At 42.5% G+C, this 22,496-nt stretch overlaps 1 protein-coding gene across 4 annotated transcripts in view; it reads right to left on the bottom strand.

Annotated features, from left to right (window-relative positions):
• NCKAP1 (NCK associated protein 1) overlaps positions 1–22,496 on the bottom strand; it is a gene marked incomplete in the record, with an annotated part of 2,707,503 nt that overhangs the window by 812,531 nt on the left and 1,872,476 nt on the right.

Below are 22,496 nucleotides of genomic sequence, written 5' to 3'. Positions count from 1 at the left end.
AAAAAAGCAGTCTACACCACCTAAACTTTTATACGTGAATCAGGATGTTAACTAGTGCATCCACCCAATCTGGGCAGGCTAAAAAAGGCAGGGACAGGAGAAGAAGGGTCCTCTAAACTTAGAATAAGCAACCTTCTGAATACTATAAGACGACTGGAAATAGCAGTATCAGGCAAGAGTGAGCCTACACTGTACTAGTAATTCTACTCATTAAACATTTACCATTATGGCAAACATACTAGCACAGCTGTGCAATGCTCATAATAGAGATCATTGTTGCAGTGTCATTCATAAAGAATGGGAAGAATACAAAAGCAGTACAAAGTCTGGCTACAAACCTAGAGTGGAGGATCGCACTTGCGTTGGAAAACCACAGTACCAAATCCTGCTCTGCTCCTTGAGAGTGCGTGCAGCTTATAATACCCACAGAAAGCGGAGGTCCAAGTCACAGCCGCCTCACAAATATTCTGAGCAAAAACATTAGTGAAAATGACAGATGTAGAGGGTACTTCCTTGCTGATTGGGATTTACTATGCACTTACAGGTTTCCTATGGTCAGAAGCAACCAGCTACCTACTACAGACAGCCTGCTTATATAGTGATCTGCCCTGTCTTCCTAGCTTGAAGGACACACAGCTGGTCCATTTGTCTGAAGTCCTTAGTTCTACAAGCGTGCTAACACAATTGTTTATGCATGTCCATCAGTGTTTTTTGTACCATATGGCAACCAGTGTTTAACAGTGAAACTGGACAAAAATGTTGAATATCACCTCTGGTTTTCCCAGCCAAGCCTCCAACTTGGTATGGACAAAAAATGCAGTAGCAAAAGAAGGTATAGCATCAACTCATTAGCAAAAGTTTGAAAAAAATTAGCTAGATGGCCATCACAACCTGGAGACTACTGCTTCTTCAGGGACAACTGCATTTTATGTTTTTTGTAATGCATACTTGCAGAAAGTGTGATCAGTCAGCCTTTTAGGAGTCAACTTAAGCCTCAGTCAGTAAGTGATGGAACCTTTCATTTACTAAAGACTGTGTAATCAACCAAAGTAATTATAAAAGTAACAAGTAATACCCTCATCTGGATAGATAACTACCAACAATGTTTCATTTCTTTATTTTTGGGATGTCAAGTCCTGAACTGATTTCTCAATTTGCTGTTAAAAGCCTAAACAGTAGTTCTAAATGTCGATCCAACTTCCTTAACTGATCTAACACTATCAGTTTTTAATAATAATGTGTTTCAGTATTGGCATACAGAACATTCAAAGTATGGAAGGAACTTGGAAAATTCTTACCCAACAATAGTCTACTTCTGTATTTAATGCAAGTAATAAAAAATACTGTATCTAACTCAAGAAATCTTTTTAGTGCACCTCTTGTACATTATGATTTTGGCCTGAAAGTATCATAAACGGTGAACAGAATATAGAAAATGTACAGACTGTACCTATTGCTTATAATTAAAAGACAGATCTATTCTGCTAAAAGGCTTATTCCAATATAAAAAGTGAGTATACTCACTCTTTATGATTCTTAATACACCAAAAGACAATTAAAGATTCTCATCATAAAATCCTTCAACACTCATATGTGTTTTTCAAGAAACAAAAGGATATTAAAAATATGAGACTTATCCATAAAGGGGGAGGGACAGCATTCCAGTCATCCTCTAACAGCACAGAACATGCTCGCAAGGATTGCAGACCACGCAAAACATACAAGAAGTCAGAAAAGGTATCTAATGCAGGTGTTTCCTTAATTACAACCATTTGCTCCCCAACACTTCCATTAAAATACTATACAGGGTATTCTGACAAACCTCCAACTTGTCATTTACTTATTTACTGACATATGACTACTGGGAAACTCTGACTGGGAAGAAGCCCATTTTCTGCACAGGCCCGGGGAGAAAAGCTCCGAATTATTACAAAACATTTTAAGAACAATAATTCTTATAATCTCCAAAAATAAAACAAAATCATCTGCAGTTTAAATAATTATACCAAATTAGACAATATAAAAACATTGGTTAAAAATCGATGCAAGGTACATGACAATCATGTCATACTTCGAGAAATTTAGACAGTTTGCAGCGAAAGTAAAAGTAAGTTAGTCTAATACAAATAGGAAATGTAATATGAGGTGAAGGAAAAACAGGCTTATAGTTTATTTAGAGAGAAAGTCAGGCAACAGAATTAGAAAACAGTAAGGAAGTAAGTGAAGAAGGAAGAGTAAGGAAGTATAAGGAATGAAAAGATACTTGTTCATAATTAGGGATATAGTTTACCCTGGATTTGAGCAAGAATAGAGCCATATTTTAGCTAGGAAGTCTTTCAGAGTGGTTTTGAAAGATGGGGGGAGGGGTATAGACCTGATAGATAAAAGGTAAGGAGTTCCAGGCCTTAGCAACCTTGCATGAATACAGACAATACCCAGCAGATCTGTTAGACTTGTACAGACAGGAGTTTTTGGTCACTGATCGCAATGACAAGCTGGGAACATAGAATTGTAGAATGTTTTGGATGCTGGATAATTTTATAGGTGGTAAGAAGTGTTTATGTTAGCTGATGTGGCAGTTCAATTTAGGCTTTTCAGTGCTATACAGTGGCGGGTTCTGAAAGGGGTATGTGCTGCAAATTTACCAACTTTGTTATGGCATTGTTCAAGTTTTAATTTTTGTGAAGCCTGGAGGTTAGTAAGTATGGCAGAACCACAAAGAGGAGTGTGGAGGAGATAAGTAGTTGCAAGTGTAGCTTTAGTTTCAACAGTGAGAAAGTTTTTAGCTCTGTAAAGCATCCCTAACTTTTTGATAAGTTTTTCTTACGCTATTTTGTATATGCAGGTCATGCCCAATAGTTTGCTATGAAAAGAGAGTTCAATGGTTCTATTATCAAGACAGAGGACATTAAATTGTTTTTTCATGAGAAAGGGATTTGGGGAAAACAAGTAGTGGTTGCACTTACTGAGTTGTTACACTCACAAAAACATGTTCCCAATTACCTCTACATTCTCTGTAATAACCACATCATTTACCATCTAACTCAGAAAAAATCCTCTCAAGTCTACTTGGTGTACAAAACAGATATACAAACATCTTCCAGAAAGTTTAGGATTTTGGATGACTGTGCTCTATACTTGGCAGCCTTACAAATTTCTTCCCTTTGTTCTTTTGCAAATTACCTTTCCATTATCTTTTTCCAGTCTTTTCTAACATTTTCTGATTGATTTTTATATAATTACTGGGCAATATTTTGCAACACTACTAATTACTTCTTTAAAAGCAACTTCTGTTCTAGACTCAACTAACAACTCTACCTGAGTTGATCTTTCACTTCCTCCCCATCCCTTTCTCTTTGCCTATATTCTGATATCCATCCCTGATAGAGAATGCAGTCTCTTAACTTGCAGTCCAGATTTCTGTCCACAGGACCTGTAAAATGTTTCAAAGAAGCTTACTAAAGTTAGGAGATAAGACCTGCTTTTAACATAACCAAACGGATTGCTAAAGCTTAGTTAAGTCACCTATGTCCACCATTACTGAGTTCTGCTATGACACATTCCGTGGATCTGTATAGATTGCCTGTGAGGATGGTAGGCCTGTAACTATCTGGGTCCACAGACGGGCCGTCAATGTATTAGGGAACAACAGTACTTGTTCTCCAAGCATCAGGCACAGTCCCTGTGGATAGGTTGAGGCTGAACAGCAAGTACTGGCTTGAACAGTACACTCTATGCTGTTAGGTCCCACAATTATTTAAGCCTTAGACAGGAATTCAAACACTTGTTTCAACGTGATTTTAGGGGAAACAATTTTCTGAGTTAGTGGGGAGGGTTGATTGGTGGGCTAAAGTTAGCATGGACTCTGCTAATGCTCTGCCTACATCCTTGGGATTGGAGTATGTACTATTATGGATGAACTCATTATACTGTTGGCCATTATTCCTTAATTTCTTAACATAACTAAAGAAAACTGAAGAAAGATTTGTAGTTTATTTTGGTATCTTTAGAGATTTTAATCTCATACTTCACCTTACATTTTCTAGTAGTACTTTTTAAGTTCCTTACTGGCATGTTTCACTGTAGTCTTGAGACAGTTTCTTTTTTTCTTCCTTACACAACTTTTCATTACTTTCCATCTTTTTTATATAGTTTATTAACAGGGGAGTTCCATCAAAGACATTTCCTCCTGAACTTATCATTATATTTAGGGTGAATGAGTACAGACTTTTCTAAGTAGCTGTTCAAATGCTTGTAAAAGTAGGAGGTGAATACAGCAGCTCCCTCTGTTGGATCTACTTACAGGGGGATTGCTGGAAATGCTGCTCAGGTATTCTACAAACTGAAGGTGGTTAGTCCCAAAGAAGTCCATAAAGACAAATCTCATTTGGTGGTGGGTTAATACCAATATGCCAAACAGAGAAGATGACTGATTTGTGGTCAATTTTATCCAAGGATGAGGAGATGTGTGATGGCAGTACTGATAGGAGCCAAGTTGGTAAGAACCACATTGAAGACATTAGAGTTTCTAGAGGGTAGTATTACAACCTGCTCCTGCAAACTGATATTAACAGATCCAGCAACTGGTATTAACAAAGACTAGGAAACGCAGTATAATCCATGTCTAGAAGTGTGTGTGTGTGGGTGTGAATCTATACCTGGGCAATTGAAGTCCCATAGCAAGGAGGTATTTGGTTTAACATTTAACCCCACAATGGTGTTAAGGTAATTTCTATGATCTTTGGAGGACACTGATGGGGATCTGTATATAATAATGAAGTAATAGTTGGATCTCTAAGTTAGGGTTGTGGGTAATTTGATGCAACACAATGGTGTTTCTGACAAATACAGGTACTTCTCTGCAGTTTATATGTGGGGGGGGGGGCATGGCATATTGCAATAAAAGGTACTCCTAGATGGCCATCTGGATACAGCTCCAACTGAGGTGAAGGCTACCATAATGCAAATGGGTAGGTACTTTATGTTTTTCCACCTAATTCAGATGCACATTTGGACTAAAATGCCCACTTTTGTTTTGCTGTTTTATGTACTTAATTAGCTTCCTATCATACATTTAAGGGTGGGTAGGGGACAGCAACATTGTGATGAAGATGTGTGGCTTGTACAACAGTATATAAGGGGATGGTTGGGTGGACAGCAACATGATTATGGGGGGTGTAGTTTGGTGGTGGTGGGAGTCAGCAGTCTGGGAGCTCTGAGTATAAATTTGAAAATCCTAGCGTCACCCGTGCTAACAAGATGAATTTTCTCACAAAGCTACAGTTTGGCCCTGCAGCTGGGAATACTGGAGATCTATACTTGCAGCTTATGCTCCCATTTTTTTGTAACACAGGTGAATAAGAACACATGTAGTAGCCACTACATCTAGCTTCTTATTTGTATAGTTTAAATTCTGAACAGTTAATTCTGAAGACTCCATGTTGTCACATATGGCTTACATTCTTGTAAGTCACAGTGTGAAACAAGTTGTAATTTAAATACTTATAATCTTAAAAACCAGAGACTTATCAGAAAGATGCATCAGTACTGATAAATATCACTAACATGTCTGGTTAAGTGACTTGCTGAAGGTCACACAGTGGTCAAATGAGGGCTGAGGGAATCAAACCTTGTACTACAGGAAATACAACTCACAGCCTTAACAGTCTATGCCACCTATAGGCCTGAAAATATTCTGTCACAACTACTTCTATAAACAAATGAGAAGACAAAGCAAAAGTTAATCAGCCAAAATGCCAACAGTTCAACATACCCTGAATTTAGGAGTCATCACATGCTCATCTTAGCTACATGTTGCCTACCAAGAACCATCTATGATATGCCAGTGTTAGAAGCTTCTAGTGCTCCAAAATCTTCAGATTTGGGGCTCATCTAAAAAGGGTTTTCTTCTTAAAGGTCTTACAGTGTTTTTGAGCAACCTGTGATTTAATTCAGGAAAAAATGTACTACAGATGGCAATCCTTTGGAGCAATTTATCCCCTAAAGGAATACTTATTGATAACTTTATCCAGAGACACAATGAGTCAAAAACTAATCCACGGAATTAAGTTTCAATTACAAGTTCAATCATCAATAATACTCTACATCATCTTCTTTCGGCTGTTCCCGTTAGGGGTCGCCACAGTGGATCATCTGTTTCCATTTCATTCTGTCCTCTGCATCTTGCTCTGTCACACCAACCACCTGCATGTCCTCTCTCACCACATCCATAAACTTTATCTTAGGCCTTCCTCTTTTCCTGTTACCTGGTAGCTTCATCCTTAGCATCTTTTTCCCAATATACTCAGCATCCCTCCTCAGCACATGTCCAAACCAACGTAATCTTGCCTCTCTGGCTTTATCTCCAAACCTTCCAACCTGGGTTGGCCATCTAATATACTTATTCCTAATACTGTCCACCCTCGTCACACCCAGTGCAAATCTTAACATCTTTAACTTTGCCACATCCAGCTCTATCTCCTGCCTTTTTGTCAATGCCACTGTTTCCAACCCATATAACACAGGTGGTCTCGCTACCCTCTTGTAGCCCTTCCCTTTCACTCTTATTGGTACTCGTCTTGTCACAAATCACTCCTGACACTCTTCTCCACCTCTCTTCCACACTCACCATTATTCTGAACTACTGATCCCAAGTATTTAAACTCATCCACCTTCGCCACCTCTACTCCTTGCATCCTCACAATTCCTCTATCCTGCCTCTCATTCACACACATATATTCTGTCTTAGTCCTGCTGACCTTCATTCCTCTTCTCTCTAGAGCATATCTCCATCTTTCCAGGGTCTCCTCCACCTGTTCCCTACTCTCACTACAGATCACAATGTCATCTGCAAACATCATAGTCCACGGGGACTCCTGTCTGATCTTGTCTGTCAACCTGTCCATCATCATTGCAAATAAGAAAGGGCTCAGAGCTGATCCTTGATGTAATCCCACCTCCACCTTAAATGCATCCGTCACTCCCACCGCAGACCTCACCACTGTCACACTAGTACATATCCTGTACCACTCGTACATACTTCTCTGACACTCCCAACTTCCTCATCCAATACCACAACTCCTCTCTAGGCACCCTGTCATATGCTTTCTCTAAGTCTACAAAAACACAATGCAACTCCTTCTGACCTTCTCTGTACTTCTCCATCAACACTCTGAGCAAAAATCGCATCTGTAGTGCTCTTTCCCGGCATGAAACCATACTGCTGATCACTAATCATCACGTTCCTTCTTAACCTAGCTTCCACTACTCTTTCCCATAACTTCATGCTGTGACTGATCAGTTGAATCCCTCTGTAGTTACTACAGCTCTGCACATCACCCTTATTCTTAAAAATCGGTACCAAAACACTTCTTCTCCATTCCTCAGGCATCCGCTCACTTTTCAAGCTTTCATTAAACAATCTGGTTAGAAACTCCACTGCCATTTCACCTAAACACCTCCATGCTTCCACAGGTATGTCATCTGGACCAATAGTCTTTCCATTCTTCATCTTCCTCATACAAATACAGGAAATGCAGAAAAGAAAAAGCCCCCAAAAAAACACTTACTGCTCTTTTAAAGCTGACAGATACAGACCAAGAGAGTATAGAGCAAGTGATCGTTTGCATCTTGCAGCAAAAGAACCAATGACTAAGTGTTCTGTTTATGGTTGGGGTTCCTGCTGATATCTTCAGCACAGGGAGGAAAAGAACTCTGCTCTGGGGAGATCCAACTGCTCTTAAAGTCAGCCTGGAAGAAAGTACAGTTGTGTACACTTACCATAAATGTAGATGCTTGAGTGTATTCACTGTTGCAGTCACCACACTTGGGTTATCTGCCTGCAGATAGCCCTCAGTTGGCGCGTATACCAGAGACATAGTATTTCTGCATCGGTTGCTATCGCTCCAGGACTGACGTCAGGTTTATAAAAACAGGCAGCCGAAGCCATTACATCAGTTTTTCTTGCCCCAAATGTCAGGAGCCCCCAAAAGGGAGCTAAGCTATGGTGGGAAAATCACCACCAATAAAAAGTAAATACCAATACTCCTGCAAGGGGTAAGTAATATACACATAGAGGAGAGAGAGAGAGAAAAGGGCTGGAGGGAGGGAAAGTACAGTTGTGTACACTTACCATAAATGTTCAAGTGGATTCACTGTTGCAGTCATTACATTTGGGTAATCTGATGGCAGGTTGCCCTCAGTCAGCCTGAATAGCAAAGTCTTGGGTCCTGCGTTGGTTGCTGTCTCTTCTATGACGTCAGGGGTATAAAACATGCAGTCGATGCCATTTTCTTTATTTTTTCTTGCCCCAGATGTCAGGTGCCCCCCCCCCCCAAATGGGGAGCAAAAAAAAAAAAATAATATATATATATATATATATATATATATATATATATATATATACACACACATAAATATTTATCTATATATAAATGCAATTGTAACAACATAAACTTTACCTTCATCTAAAAGCAAATACACCACAAAGGCTGTAGAATATAGTGAAGGAAAGAGAAGTTCTAGAAAACAGGGGGATGGCGGGTGGGTAACCCGGACTGCAACAGTGAATACACTCGAACATCTACATTTACGGTAAGTGTACACAACTGTACTATGTTCTTCATGTTTCACTGTTGCAGTCATTATATTTGGGTAGAATCCCAAAGCTATGGATGAGAGGCTGGAACTAAATAGAATTAGGAGTGGCTATAAGGCCCTGCAGAACTGCAGTGGCAAAGCCTGCCCTGGACTTAGAGAAGAGAGGCAAATGATAATGCTTTGTAAAAATATGAACAGAGCTTCAAGTAGCAGCTTCTAGAATGTCTTTGGTTGGCACTCCTCTGAGAAAAGCTGCTGAGGTAGATGAAGCCCTGGTGGAATGTGACCTGATTCCCTTGGGCACCAGTTTACCATGATGCAAATAGCAAAAACAAATGCAGTGGCTTATCCACTTTGAAATAGCCTTCCCCTCTGATCGTGAAGCAAATGCCACCAGTAGCTGCTCAGACTTTCTTAGAGATTTGGTCCTGTTTAAGAAGAATCTTAGTTGTCTGTGTACATCCAAGGAATGCAGAATCCGCTCCCCCTGTTCTGCGAATTTGGGTAAAATGTTGGCAGGTGAATAATTTGGTTAAGAGCCACACTGGATACCACCTTAGGCATAAAGGAATGATTGGTCCTGAGGGACACCCTGTCCCGGTAAAATGTAATAAAAAGCTCCACAGCCATGAGGGCCTGTAGTTCTGAAACCCTTCTTGCTGAAGTGATTTCCAGAAGGAAAGCTGTTTTCCATGATAAAAACGTTATATCCGCAGTAGCTGCTGGTTCAAATGGAAGCAGGGTGAGCTTTTCCAACACAAAATTGAGGTCCCATGCAGGCGTTGGTGATCTTCTGGGGGGACTTAGATTTTTGGCCTCTCTAAGATACTGTTTTAGCAGAGGATGAGAAAAGATGGGAGGCTCTGTGTTGTAATGAGCCGAGATGGCAGAGGCATGGATTTTTATTGATGAAAAAGATAGGCCCTTGTCAAGAATCTCAGTTAAGTATTGTAAAATCTGAGGAATAGTAGGCTATGCTGTATCAGTCCCTTGTGCTTGGTTCCAAGCACAGAATCTCTTCCATTTATCAGCATAAGATTTTCTAGTACTAAGCCTTCTGGCTTCCAAAATGACATCCATCACAGATTTACTGAGAAGTCTTGTTTGAATCATTACATGATCAGCCATGCTGCCAGGTTCAAAGTTTGGAGCTGATTGTGCAGAATTTGATTGCTCTGCTGAGACAGTAGATGAGGTATTTGAGGCAAGTACCAAGGAGGGAGTTGAGACATATTCCTTAGAAGTGGGTAAAAAGTGCTGGCGAGGCCAGTCCGGGGCAATTAGGATCATTTTTGGTTTTTCGTGTCTGACTTTTAGTAAGACCTTGGGAAGAAGAGGCAGAGGAGGATAGGTGTAGACCGAAAGGTTTTTCCAACTGAAAGATAGAGCATCCACTTTCCATGCTTGTCTGTGATAAGTCCTTGTGCAGAATTTGTCCAGTTGATAATTCTGGGGTGAGGCAAATAGATCTATGTCCGGACTCCCCAATTTCTCCGTTATCATGCTGAAGACTTGTGGATCCAGCTTCCACTTGTGAGGGTCCATAAGATTTCTGCTTAGGTCATCTGCCAAAGTATTTTGTTTTCTTGGCAGGAATTGAGCTTGAAGATGTACTTGGTAAGTCAAGGCTGTGTCCCACAATGCCATGGCTAGTCTGCAAAGGTGGTAGGAATGTGTACCCCCCTGCTTGTTTATGTACCACATAACCGTGTTGTTGTCCGTCTTTATCAGTAGTTGTCCTGGATGAAGTAAGTCCTTGAAGGATGTCAGGGTATTCTGAACAGCTAACATTTCTTTCTGGTTGACATGCAGATGCATTTGTTTTGTGCTCCAAATGCCCTGAAGGCATCTCCCCTCTGCCCATTGATTTTTTGGCAGATCTGGCCAACCGTTTGGAATTGGCAAGGTATGGAAATGAAATCTGTATCCCTGGGATGCTATGTTTAATACCCACTTGCCCTGAGTTATTAATGCCAATTTTGAGCATGAAGCACTAATTTCCCCCTAGGGGGGCTGCCAAGAGATAAGTGCTTGGTGATGGCAGAGGGAAGTCATTGAGACTGTTTACTGTATGGTTGTGCTTTGCTTCCTCCAGATTTGGAGGTAGAGGCACGCCATTGCTTTGACCTGTAAGAACCATGTGATTGGTATCTAGAGCTTTCGGAGCCCCTGGATTTGCCCCGTGAGGCTCTGTAGGACACAGGAAAGGACCAATTTTTTTGTAGGCCAGTGTCTACTGAATCTTGGTGGCTGCACTTGTAAGAAGTCTTTAACAGTTTGCACAGACTTAGCTTTGTCTTCCATTTTCTTTAAAACCTCTTCTGCCTTATTACCAGAGTATCATGCTGTAAAGGTGCATCCAACAATTTAGCTTTGACATGATCAGGCAGATTTTGCTCCTTGAGCCAGGCATGCCTTCTAATCACAGATCCAGTAACTGCGGCCCTGCAGGAGGCCTCCAAGGAATCAAAACCACATTGCAGAGTATGCTTTCCAACCTGTTCTGCTCCATGCAATAATTCCTGTAATTCTTTATTTTCCACACATTCAGAAATCAACATCATTTTCTGTTTCAATAATCCCATAACATGCTGTTGATATTTAAACATATGAAACTGGCAGTTTAAAGCCCTAATTGCCAAAGCTGCAGACATATAAACCTTCTTTCCCCATCTATCGAGCACCCTGGAATCTCTATCAGAGGGGGTAGGATTCTTAGCTGTTGAGGCCTTTACACCTTTGGGACCCTGTAAGATAGTTTCAGGGTCAGCAGCAGGATTTTTGAATAAAAATTTGTGGGAGTCAGGAACCCTATAATATCTGTCTGGCTTACTAGGAGCCGGAGGTAAGGAATCTGGAGCCATGCTTGATTCCAAAAACACATCATCAACAATGTCTAATACAGGAGGTATGGCCAAAGGCCTATGCTGAGGAAGAAGAAGAAGGAAATCCCTAAGCCTCTTTTTTGATTCTGAAAAATCCTGACTCTCCCAATGAAAATGTTCCCTCAAAGTATGCAAGGTTTCTCCAAAAGAATAATCTTCAGGAGGAGATGCAGATGGGATGGATTCTTCTGCATCTGAATCCTCATAGGGTGGAATAGAAAATTCCTGATCAGAAGATCAAGGTAATTAAGTCTTCAGCCATTTTGATCATCTGTTTTTTGGGCATAGAGGCCTGAACACGTGGCTCATGTGTCAGTTTTTTAGCCTTAGAAGTTGCTTTTATCTTTGTTTTTGAAGCTGGCGTCGGTTTTATATAGAAATGCTGAGGCCTGAAAACACCCTTAGAAGCCAGTGACTGCTCAGCGGCTCCGGACCCATCCGAGGGAGAGACATCCGCGGGTACAATACTCTGAGAATCTCGCGGCGTGCCGGACTCCACATGGGTCTCGGTAGAGGCCAGCGACTCGAAAGTAGTGGGTATCAGGGGCTGCAAAAGCACCTCACTGAGTACCGGCGACTGGCTTAGGAGAAGCTTTGTCGTTGGTTTTAGACCTCGACGGTCTGTCTCTGTCCTTTTCTTTGCGTTTTTTGTGAACTCCGGTAGTCGGACTGCTATCCGACAACATTTCAGGGTAGTTAAATCTGTTTCCAAAATATCTTGAAGCAAAGATATACCAACGCTTAATAGTGCGTTGGTTAAATCTAGCAGAAAACCGACAGCAAGGCATGTTATGATCTGGGCCTAGGCAAGGAATACAGTACAAATGGAAATCCTTATGAGGTATTTGCTTCCCACAAGTAATGCAATTGTCAACTTTTATTGACATCGGTAAGGAGCAACAAAAGTTTCCCCAACGGGGTACTTAGCTTTAATAGAAGACTTCGGTTATGAAACTCAAATGCGAAAATTTCAGGAGTCGGCCGACCGGCACTTGCGAACTGCTTCTGCTTCAGGCACTGCGTGGCAAGAAAGACTAAAGAAAATGGCATCGGCTGCATGTTTTATACCCCTGACGACCTGACGTCATGGAGGAGGAGACAGCAACCGACACAGGACCCAAGACTTTGATATTCAGGCCGACTGAGGGCAACCTGCCAGCAGATATCCCAAATGTAATGACTGCAACAGTGAAACACGAACAACATCCAGGACTGCAACAGTGAATACACACGAACATCTACATTTATGGTAAGCGTACACAACTGTGCTATGTTTTTCGTGTTTCAATGTTGCAGTCATCACACTTGGGTTGATTCCCAAAGCTGAAGAAAGGGTGGAGGCAGTCAAGAAGAGTTTGGGCTGGCTAGTATGCCCTGCAGGACTGCAGTTGCAAAACCCGCCCTGGACTTGGAAAATATAGGCAAGTGGTAATGCTTGGTGAATGTGTGTACAGAACTCCAAGTAGCAGCCTCCAGAATGTCCCTGGGAGGAACTCCCCTGAGGAATGCTGTAGAGGTAGAAGTTGCCCTACTGGAATGTGTTCTGACCCCCTGAGGAGTTGGTTTCCCATGGTGTTTGTAGCAGAAATGGATACAGTGTGCTATCCACTTGGAAATGGTCTGTTTTGAAATGGCCTTGCCTTCTGCCCCTGTTGCAAAACTGAGCAATAACTGGTCAGATTTCCTGAAGGGCTTAGTCCCATCCAGATAGAATCTGAGCTGTCTGTGTGCGTCCAAGGAGTGCAGGATCCTTTCCCCTTTATTCTAAGGATTAGGAAAGAAGGTTGGCAAATGGATAGATTAGTTGAGAACCACACTGGACACTACTTTAGGCATAAAGGAAGGATTAGTCCTGAGGGAGACCCTGTCAGCATGAAAAATAATGAAGGGTTCCACGGTCGTAAGTGCCTGTAGCTCAGACACACTTCTAGCTGAAGTTATGGCCAGAAGCAATGCTGTTTTCCAAGAGAGGAATTATAACTCTGCCGACGCTGCAGGCTCAAAAGGGGGGGGGGGTGAGCTTTTCCAGTACAAAGTTAAGGTCCCAAGCAGGGGTGGGTGCTCTCCTTGGTGGCCTTAAGTTGTTTGCCCCTCTCAGGAACTGTTTGCTGAAAGGGTGAGAGAAGAGGAGTGGCTCAGAGTTGTAATGAGCCGAGATGGCAGAGGTATGGATCTTAGTGGAGGAGAAGGATAGGTCTCTGTGGAGTAGATCTGCTAAGTAATCCAGGATTAGAAGTAGGGAGGGCAGAGTTGTGCCCTCTCCTTTAGACTGAATTCAGGATCAATACCTTTTCCACTTATCAGCATAGGATTTTCCTTGTACTGGGTCTTCTGGCTTCAAGAATGACGTCCAGCACCTGCTTGCTTAGGCTGGTTACTGGGGGAGAATTCAAGGAATAAGCCAGGCTGCAAGATTCAGGGTTTGTAGTTGCGGATGCAAGATTTGTCCCTCCCGCTGAGTGAGCAGGGTCGGGCTCTGGGGTAGGTGCCATGGTGGCACAGGTGACAGGCTGAGCAGTAGTGAGTACCAGTGCTGGCGTGGCTAGTCTGGGGCAATCAGGATTGTCCTTGGTCTGTCCTGTCTTATCTTGAGCAATATTCTTGAGAGAAGGGGCAGAGGGGGAAATGCATAGATTGAGAGGTTTACCCACTGGAAGGATAGGGCATCCACTTTCCAGGCCCTGCTGTGAGGTGTCCTGGTGCAGAATTTGCTGAGCTGGTGATTGCAGGGGGAGGCAAAGAGATCCACCTATGAGGTCCCCCATTTCTGAATCAGAAGGCTGAAGGTGCTTGGCTCTAATTGCCACTCGGGTGGGTCTAGGATATTTCTCCTTGTCATCTGCCAGTGAGTTTTGTTTGCCTGGCAGGAATTGAGCTTGAAGATGGAAGTGCATACTCAAGGCCATGCTCCACAGAGCCATGGCTAGCCTGCAAAGTGGGTAAGAGTGGGTTCCCCCCTGCTTGTTGATGTATCACATAACTGTGGTGTTGTCTGTTTTTGTTAGCAGGGGTCCTGGTGAGAGTAGGGATCTGAAAGCTGTTAGAGCGTGCTGAACAGCTAGCATCTCTTTTTGGTTGGTGTGCAGATGAATTTGACTTGGACTCCAGTGGCCATGAATGCACTTGTCATCCAGGTGTGCCCCCCAGGCATAGTCTGATGCATCTGTGGTTATGGTCTGGGTGGCATGTGGTTGGGTAAAGAGAAGTCCCTTGTTGAGGTTGAATGCTGCTGCCCACCAAAGAAACTCTGTACTTAGACAAGGTATGATAGGAATTACAGTTTCCAGGTCCTGAGAATGTTGGCACCAAAGAATTTTTAAATACCACTTGAAGTTTCCTCATATGCAGTCTGGCATACGGAATTAGAAGGATGCATAAGGCCATGAACCCTAGGGCCTGCGGGATTTTCCTTACAGATAGCTGGGCTCTGGTGGCCATTTGACTGAAGTAGTCTGTCAGACAGGCTTGTTTTTCTGGAGTAGGAATGCCATCTGGGATGCTGTGTCCAAGCTTGCTCCCAGGAATACAATCTTTTGACTGGGGACTAGTTTTGATTTATTTTCATTGATGGTGTACCCCGGGGAGGTTAGAAGGTGTTTTACAAATGTCAGGTGCTGCAACAGCATTTCCCGTCTGCATGAATTAGGCAGTCATCCAAGTATGGGTAAATTTGAATTTGTCTCTGTCTGCAGTAGGCAATGGCTGGAGCCAGGCATTTTGTGACTACTCTGGGAGCAGTGGATAAGCCAAAGGGAAGTGCAGAGAATTGATAATGCATAGATCCTGCCCTGAAGCATAGATATTTCCTGAATGAGTTCCAGATAGGGATGTGCAGACAGGCTTCTTTTAAGTCTAGGGTGGCTAACCTGGCATCTTTGGCCAGCATAGGAAGAAGCTGCTGCAGGGTGAGCATTTTGAATTTTGGTACCACCAGGAAGGTGTTTAGAATGGAAAGATCTAGGATTGGGCGCCAAGTGCCCTCTTTTCTGGGTACCAGGAAAAGACTGAAATGGAACCATTGACCTATCTGTTCCATAGGTACAGGTTGAATTGCCCTGATGGAGAGCAGGGTTTGAACTTGGTTTTGTGCCTCTGCCCACTGGTTTGGAGAAAGGTCTGGGAACCCTTTTGGGGTTGGCAGTGAGTGGAAGTAAAATTTGTACCCATGGGATACAATGTTGAGGACCTATCAGTCTTTGGTGATGGAAGTCCAGTTTTTTGCATGATGGGCAAGTTTTCCTCCTAGGGGCACGAGCAGTTGGGCAGAGGTGGGAAGTGGAGTTGAGAAGTCATTGTGAATTCTTTCCATAAAGGGGTGGTTTAGCACTCCCTGTTTTTGAAGTGGAGGCACTCCATTGCTTAGATCTCTGCATACCCTGAGATTGTAGTCTGGGGGTCTGTTTCCCCTGGGTCTAGTTTGAGATGGCTTTGAGGGGGCTGGAAAGGACCAATGTTTCGAGGGGCAATGCCAACTGAATCTAGGAGGCTGTACTTGCAAGAAATCTTTAACTGTCTGCCTAGATTTAGCTTTTTCTTCCATCTTTTTAAGAACCTCTTCTGCTTTGGTGCCAGATTGCCCTTGTTCAAAGGAGTGTCTAGTAATTTTGATATGGCATGGTCTGGCAAGGTCTGCTCCTTAAGCCAAGCATGCCTTCTCAGTGCAGAACCAGTGACTGCTGCCTAGCAAGATGCTTCTAGGGTGTCAAAGCCACATTGCAAAGTATGCTTGATGACTTGGCTTGCAGAATGCATAAGCTCTTGTAATTCTTTATTTTCTGCACAGCCTGCAAAGGTAGCTATTTTTTGGTTAATAAGTTCCATGATATGTTGATACTTCAGCACGTGAAACTGACAATTCAAAGCCCTAATGGCAAGAGTTGAAGAGGTGTATACTTTCTTACCCTATCTAAATCTCTGGAATCCCTGTCCGAAGGGGTGGGATTCTTAGCTGTAGTTGCTTTGATACCTTTAGGACCCTGGAATATGACCTCTGGATCAGCAGCAAGATTTATTAAAAGGAATTTGAGAAAGTCAGAACTCTGTAGTACCTGTCTGGTTTCCTAGGAGCGGGGGGTAAAGTATCAGGAGTTGAACTGGATTCCATAAAGACATTATCCACAACATCCAGGACTAGGGGTATTGCTAAAGGCCTATGTTGTGGCAAATCTAGAAATTCTCTGAGGCTCTTTTTGGAATGAGGATAGTCTTGGCATTCCCAGTGGAAATGCTCTCAAAGTATGTAAGGTTTCACCAAAAGAAAAATCCTCTGGAGGAGAAGCAGAGGAAATTAATTCCTCTGCATCTGAATCCTCATAAGCAGATAAAGGCATGTCTTCATAATCAGATACCTCACAGTTGTCGGACTCTTGGTCTCTTAAAGCTGCTGGGGACAGGTCTCTTTCTCCTAGCAGGGGAAGGCTGACTTCCCCTAATTAGCATAATAATGTGTTCTGCCATTTTAAGCATTTGATGTTGTGGCAAGGAAGCAGGTGCTTGAGTCTGGGTCGTCAGTTTTTTAGGCGTAGCGCGTACTCTTGGCCTTAGAAACTTGGTAGTTTTAAACAGAACTGAAGACGTGAAAAATCTCGCTTTGTGTCGAATATCGGTAGTGTGAAGAACTTCCTCAGAAGCCGTTGCCTGCTCAGCAGCTCCAGACCCATCCAAGGCAGAGACATCCACAAGTTCCATAGTCGAAGAAGAGTCTCGCTGCATACCAGACTCTGAACGGGTCTCTGTAGAGGCCTGCGAATCAACATCAAGATTTTTCTGTTCACTATGCAATGATCCTTACGAAGAGCACTTCTTGCGTGCAAGATTTATCTGCTCAGAGTCACCCCATATATTTTTCTAAAATTAATGCAAATGGCTTACCTGCATTGCCTTCTCCTAAATGATCAAAGTCAATCTGCAGATGAGACATGAAATGGGTATTTCCTTGCACAATGACATAACATATCACTGTTCTGTAATATGTAGCAGTTTATGAAGTTTTGGATTTGAAAATTGGTCTTAAAGTTGTACAGCTTGATGGACTGCAGAGATCGTCAAAACAGATATGTTAATTCTTCTGAGGCACAGACCAGTTTCTCTGTGTGCTTCAAGATCCTGCAGAGGCAGACTCCTCAAACATAATCCAAGAAGCTGGGGGTGAGAATGTTGTTGTGTCTTTCAGCTTTTCCCGGTTAGGGGTCGCCACAGCGGAACTCCGGTCCGCTAATGATTGGCAGTAGATTTTTACATGCAGAGTTGCCAGCCCTGACACACAACCTTCAACGAAGGTACGCACATTCATGCATGTCTCCAGACAGAAGATGCTCTAGCTGAGAATCGAACGGGACAACGTCTTACTGTCAGGCGACAGCGCTACCGAAGCACCACCACCGCAGTTTTCATGTCTGGAATTGCAAGCACAAACTGGAGATCCTGGATGATGGCAATTTGGATGTGTCACCAAGGGAATTCTCAGCAAATGTAAAAGCAAAATTAAAATGAGACATGCAAGTTCAAAGTATTGAGCAAAGTCCTTGGCTTCTGGTGTGTCGTTTGAGAGACATGAAGAAAAGGTCCATCATCAGCTGTATTCTACTGTAAAGAAAGAACATGTTGCAGGACCTAGTGTCCAGGACAGTTCCTAGAAGTGTCTTGGCTTAGGTGGGATGCTAATCCAATTACTGAAAGTTTAGGAAGTTCTCAAAAGTTCTGAAAACACTTCAGAATCTGATGAACTGTAGCTGTACAGTCAAGCAAGGAATTTGCTTGAGCTAAGTAGCCATACAATAAGGGTAAACATGAATGCCCAACATCCCTATGGAGCCATGTATCTGAGGAACAGTGGATGCAATATAAAGGTTAAATGACAATGGATTACAAAGGCAATGGGAGTTCTCCTCGTCTCAAAACCTGCAAAAATGTCCAAGTTTTGTGGATATGTGCAGGTAAAAATCTTGCAAGCAGGTCAAAACAAATGCATTTGCATGATGAAAGGAAATGGGATTTCAAAAGTCAAAAGTTTCTGAATTTTCTTTTCCTTGGCAAACTTGCCCAGATTTGTCAAATGCAAAATAAAGCCTCAAAAATGTTTCATGTTTTTCATACTAGGAAGAATCCTGGTTAAAACTACTTTCCTTTTCTCCCACAGTAACTGAACATGCTTTTTGAACGTCCAGCAACAAATGAATTAAAGGGCTAAATTACATTTTTGGTACATGAGACACTTTAGTTGAACTGGAAGAAAGAGAAAAACACTACAGTGTAACCTGGACACAGTACTTCTCTCACTCACTGGTTGAGATTAAAAGATGTCAAAAAAGTAAGCCTTCTTAGGGGTTGACTCTGGGGGCTTGGTGGAAAAGGCAAAAAGACAAACAGTTGCCAATTGTTATTAGAATAGTGCCAATCATTTTAAGATGATTTTCTTGCTGTTTGTGGTGATGCTATGCTTTTAAATGTTACTTTTTTTGGGGATTTGCTTAATTTGTCAGTATTGCTGTAAAGCCAAAATCTGGTGAAGAAATTTCTGGCATATTTCAAGATGAAATCCAATAAAAAAAGGCCCAGCACGACCATCCATATAAAACAGGGTTTTATCACATACAATAACTCAAACACATTACATCATTATGCAATTTATATAATTAATTAACTGACTAACCTAGTTTAAAGAACTTCACTATAAGCAATAATCAACTTAATAGCAAAATGCTTCATTACAGCCTAAAAAACTTCACAAGGCAAATATAACATTCTAACTGACATATGCTTGTCTTAGTTTTAAAATAGGTTTGAAACTGTTAGTTTAAGTATTAAGCCCTGGGTAGACATCAGATCTAAAAACATTTATCCATTTATATTCTGCTCTTTCTGTGGCATTCACAATGTCCCCTCCTCTCTTATTCTCGCAAACTCTCTGCAGTATCCTAAATTTAAAAGCATGCTCATTTCCACAATGTAAAATACTAAGTGCATTTGTTTCAACCCCTCTTCTTATGTCAGATAAATGGGAGGCAATTCTTTCCTTAAATTTGCAGTTGGTTTTGCCAATATAAAAACAAACATTTCTCACAGTTAGCCAAATAAATAAGAAGTTATGTACTCACCATAACGTTCCATGTGAGTTGTTCCATCTCGCCTTCATTCTTCATTGATGGGTTCGGAGCCGATCCCTCATCTCCGACACGGCTGTTAGCAAGCTCAAGGTTTTCCAGTTGTTCGAGACTCAGCCCCTTATCCCATAATGCACTGCTGGAATTACCTCAGATCTTGTTTGCTGCGTGTACCATATCCTTGTAAAAGGACTACTCTCCTAAGAGAGGGAAAAAGGAAGAAATTGAATTACCAGGATGAGACCAACGTCTAGGTCAAATGTCAGCCAGGTGGGGGAGGGAGGGACGTGAGAATGAAGGCGAGGTGGAACAACTCATATGGAATGTTATGGTGAGTACATAACTTCTTAATGTGAAGTTGTTCAATCTCGACGTTCATTCTTCACTGGATGGGTAGTGTCCCTAGCACCCTCAATCTTGGGTGGCTCACGGGAGTACATTCTTCAGGACTGTAGAACCAAAGGAAGCCCTGTCCCTGAAGGCCTTATCTACCTTGTAATGAGTGATAAAGATATGAGGCTTAGACCAAGTGGCTGCAGCACAGATGTTGTCAATGGGCAATTTGGCTTGAAATGCAGAGGATGCAGAAACTGCTCTGGTTGAATGAGCTTTAATTCTGTGTAGTAAGGGCATATTAGCTGCTGAATAAACACAGGTGATAGAATCAGATAGCCACTTAGAAGGGGTTGTTTTATTCACCGGTCTACCTTTCCTGGCTTCAGAAAAGGAAACAAATAGTTGGTCTGATTTTCTAAAATCTTTTGTCCTATCCAAATAATATCCGAGCTGTCTATGAACATCTAGTTTGTGCAGCATATACTCTAGTTTGTTGGAATGGTTGGGGAAGTCGTCTGGAAATTCAATGACTTGACTGATATTAGACTCAGAACAAACTTTAGGTAAAAAGGAAGGATTTGTCCTGACAGATGCTCTATCAGCATGAAAAATCATATAAAGATGTGTGATACACAAGGCTTGAAGCTCTGACACTCTGCGGGTGGAAGTAATGGCCACTAGAAAAATGGTTTTCCACAACAAATATTTGAGATCACAAGATGATGCAGGTTCAAACGGGGGAAGAATTATGCGAGATAGCATGAAATTCAGATTCCAGGGGGAATAAGGAGTTTTTACTGAAGGTCTCATGTGAAAGGTCCCTTTAAGAAAAGCCTTGGATAACTTGTGGGCCATAAAATTTAGTCCGTCTACTCCGAGATGGAAATTAGATATGGCAGCTAACTGGACTCAAATTATAGCCGCTGCTGCTCCTTCATTAAAGATAACAATTAAGAATTCCAACATAAAATGTCAAGAAAGCGTGAAAAGGATCAATGTTCTGTTTGGACGCCGAAATGGAAAACCTCTTCCACTTACTACGATATAATCTCCTGGTGGAAGGTTTGTGAGAAGACAAAAGGATTTGCCTCGTGTCTTAAGAAAGGTTGTGAAGCCTGGTTATGTGGGGAACTGGAACAGCCAAGCTGTCAGCTTCAGGGACTGCAATGACGGGTGGAGATCAACTGACGGATGTGTCAGAAGGTCCGGAACTGGGTCCAGAATCCATGGATCCTCCAAAAGATGATGATAAAGAAATGGGAACCAAATCTGCCGAGGCCAATGGGGGGCTATACGAATGATGGTCCTTCCCAGCAACTTTGCATTCTGTAAAAATCTTGGTATTAGTGGAATTGGAGGAAATGCATACAGGAGACCCGGGGGCCAATTGTGTATGAGTGCATCTCTCAGGGGTTGTCCGGAGGGGGAATCGGGGCAAAGCAGCTTCTGCATTTGGTGTTGATGTGACTGGCAAAAAGTCGCAGCAAGGCTGGCCCCATTTGTGGAAAATCCTGTCCGCAATGTCCTGATTGAGAAACCACTCGTGTGGCAACAAAATTGCCCTGCTCAGTTTGTCTGCTATCATGTTGGATCTCCCCGGAATGCGCGTTGCCAACAGAAAGTGCTAGGATGGCACAGCCCACTGCCAAATTCTGAGGGCTTCTCGGCAAAGAGGGTAAGACTTGGTCCCACCTTGTTTGTTCAAATACCAGACCACTGACATGCTGTCTGTCTGAATAGCAATTGTCCCTAGAAGAAGACAGTCCTGAAAGTCTCTCATCTCTAGAACACTGATATGCAGATGTGATTCTTGATCCATCCATGTGCCTTGGGCAGTCTTAGCCTGAAAATGCCCCCCCCCCCCCCTATCAGGGAAGCATCCGTGGTCACCGTGGCTAGCGGCGGGGGTAGTACAAATGGACGTCCTATTGTGACATGTATTGACGTTAACCACCACTGAAGGTCTCTCTTGCAAGAATTTATCACATTCATATGCTTCATTGGAAGTTCCTGATAAGACCATTGAGTGAACAGTAGCCATTGAAGAATCCGCATATGCATCCTTGCTAATTGTATGGCTAAGATTGCTGCTGCCATCAGAGCCAGTACGTTTAAGACTTCTGCTGCTGGAGCTCTGTCTTTTGACACCAGTGAGCTGACATGTTGGCGAAGATGTGAAACCCTCTCAAAAGGTAGACGCAGAGTGGTGGTTGAAGTGTCTAACTCTGCCCTGATAAAGAAGATATGCTGCAATGGTGACAAGGCAGACTTTTCTAAGTTGACAGTAATGCCTAAGTGGTTGCAGAGTGTCAGAGTGGATTTTCTTGCATGAATCAGTTGATGCTTGGTGGTGGAGGTAAGGAGCCAATCGTCTAGGTATGGAAACACCTGGAATCCTAGACACCTCAAGTGAGCCGTGACCACTGCCATACATTTGGTGAACACTCTGGGGGCTGTAGTGAGACCAAAGGGTAGGGCACGGAATTGATAGTAATTGGCTCCCAGCCGGAAACGCAGATGATCTCTGGATGGCCTGGCCATCTTTATGTGGTAGTACGCATCATTAAGATCAATT

Source organism: Protopterus annectens, chromosome 6.part0 (assembly GCF_019279795.1).
Source record: "Protopterus annectens isolate FY-2018-M chromosome 6.part0, PAN1.0, whole genome shotgun sequence".
Classification (NCBI taxonomy): Eukaryota; Metazoa; Chordata; order Ceratodontiformes; family Protopteridae; genus Protopterus; species Protopterus annectens.
The sequence above is the reverse complement of the archived record's forward strand: the minus strand, read 5'-3'. Positions and strand labels throughout refer to the sequence as shown.